The 2,560-nt window shown below is 41.2% G+C and overlaps 1 pseudogene; it reads right to left on the bottom strand.

The window, feature by feature from the left end:
- Nucleotides 1–1,110: 1,110 nt before the first annotated feature.
- Nucleotides 1,111–2,062, bottom strand: LOC102485842 (tripartite motif-containing protein 5-like; annotated as a pseudogene).
- Nucleotides 2,063–2,560: the final 498 nt, after the last annotated feature.

Consider the following 2,560-nt stretch of genomic DNA (forward strand, 5'->3'; position numbering starts at 1 on the left):
TTTGTTTTTGGTTCAAAGACAAGTTTGTCTGAGGGATGGGGATAGAAAGGAAATCTCCTTGATTGCAGTTTTTATTTTTTAAAGAAATTTTTGCTATAGGGCATTCTGGCCCAACACCCAGAGAAAAGCCGTAATCCATGTGCATCTGGGGTGGGCCTAGCCCTGTCTTCTTTGTGCGGCTTGCTAGCGTGCCATGTGGTTCTCATTTTTTGGCTTTTTTCTTAATTTTTTTCCATTTTCATTGTTTTGTTTTGTCTTTTATTTGTTTGTTTTTCTCTTTTTCTCTGCTTTTACCTGACTTTCTCACCTTGCTTCTTACCTTCCACACATTGAGTGTCTAGGCAGGTCTAGGTGCACAGTAGCAAAACACCTGAATACGTGTAGGGTCATAGAAAACATCAACACCTGCTGAATTGGTACAGAAAAGGAGAAACTCATCTTTATAAATCTAAATTGAAATTCTTTTCTTGGATACCATGTTGTAAAACACAGTAATAGAAGAGAAATAGGTATAGAATATGCTCACAGTAAAGTGAAACATTGTGCTTACAGTAGCAGAAATCTCTAACAAATTAGCCAAATGTGAAAATACCACCAAATGGAGACTAAAAATCAGAGAAGAGAGTCTTCAGAGTGAGCAGCGGTGAGAAATACAGAGCTGCAGTGTGGATCATCTCCTCCCACGCACCTCTGAATTCTTAGTGAAACCCCGCAGCTCAGCCCAGATGTACCTATTCCTCTGAAACTGTGAGGCTTTTGTAATATCCAGTTCCATCAACAAAAGTGCAGGTTGTTTGATGAAGATCAGGGAAACAGAACTGCAGAAATATTGCAGGTCCTACCTTCTGCACACTGGCATTATAGTGGGTTTGTGATAAGATTTCTAATGTACTCCTAGGAGCCAGGCACGTCTGTTGGACACATCTAGTTCCCAGTAGTGTTTTCCTGATGTGATACATGGAGAACCCAGGATGCCAGTATCTTCATTGTTATAGTAATATGAAGAATTTGTTGTCCTGTTGCATTTATGTCTTGTCTTTGATCCACAGAAATGACAATGGTTTAATTAAAATTCAATGAATGTTTTCGTGCAGAAAAAGCCATCTGAGCTCAGTAGCATTGAATATCTGTCAGCTTTTTGAACACTTGCAGAATTCCTCCTCAGATCAGGAGCTTGGAACACTCTCTTCTTCTTGGGAAATGATTTTGGCATTTTCAGGATCAACATCTCATTCTTTTTCATGTCATTTGCATCCTGCAGCATCTCTATTCTTGACTCCTCCAACCGATGCTCAAGATCTGAGATGAGATCTTTCACCACCTGGCTCTGCTGGCCCAGTTCATTTTCAGACTCTTCCAGACTATATAGAACATCTCCCTCATCTTTTTCTAGCTTCTGCAGCTCTATCTGCTCTTCAGAGTTCACGATGCCTCTCAGTCTTGCAAACTCTGCCTGCGTGGCTTTTTTGTCACCCTGAATTTGATTCTTCCAAGAAGTTCTTTCTTCATGGATGTCAGCCTTCCACTTCTCCATTGCTTGCTGTTTCTTTATCAGCTCCTTCAGAGTTACCTGGAATTTTTTCTTGGTATTTCTGGGAAATCTCCTCTAAGAGGAATGTCTGGTGATCATGGTGCTTCTGAGATCGCTCTAAAAGCCAGCAAATGACTTTCCCATCCTGCTTACAGAAGAGTAGGAGCTTTTCTCCGTGGTGTGTGCAGAAATCTACCTTTTGCCCCTCCTCTGGACTCAGATTGGCCTCTCTGAGCCTCTCAACAATGTTGACTAGATGACTATTAGGCTGCAGGCTCCCAGGCTGGTAACTGACTAGCACATGGGGCAGCAGATCTGCCCTTCTTGGCCCAGCGTGGATTTGGTGTGGTTTGCAGTGATGCAACTGGCAGAAGCTGTGTCCACATTTTGGGCTCTGGGGTTCTGTCAGGAGCTCCAGGCAGATGGGGCAGGTCATCTCCTCTTTTATATCCAGCAGGATGGCCAAAGCCATAGCAGCCTCTCTCCTGCTTCTGTTTGTCTTGCTTGTGAGGTTCCCTTGGCTCCTTGATCCTTGCCCAAGAAAGTTCAGTTTTTCTTTCTGAAGGCGTTCGAATTCTGTGCTCTACAAATCACTAAATATACTTTTATACACCAGTGGAGAAGTTATGATTTCTTGGGATGAGTGAAAGCAGTCCAGAGCCTACTGTTCAAAGTCATTCTCTCAGAGGATGCTTTGCCCATACTTTTAGTTTAAGATGTTTTGTGAATCAATAAAGTCTGAAAAAATAAAAGTTTAGTATGGAAGGGAGGGAGAGGAAAAGGGAAGGAAAACACTGGTAAAAGTATGCTTAATTGACAAAACATGAGAAACTATTTGCTGATGACAATGTATATAGTAATACCTTTGTCTTGACTGATAGGCATGGTATTTGTGTTGGAAAGAGAAATATGTATACTGTAAGGACGTGATTAAATGTAAATAAATTTAAAAAAAAAGAAAAAATATTTTTGCTATAGGGCACATGCACTCACCTGAGAAACAGAGAAACAGAGAGACAGAAAGTGATA

Source organism: Tupaia chinensis, unplaced genomic scaffold, assembly GCF_000334495.1.
Source record: "Tupaia chinensis unplaced genomic scaffold, TupChi_1.0 Scaffold139484_1, whole genome shotgun sequence".
NCBI lineage: Eukaryota > Metazoa > Chordata > Mammalia > Scandentia > Tupaiidae > Tupaia > Tupaia belangeri.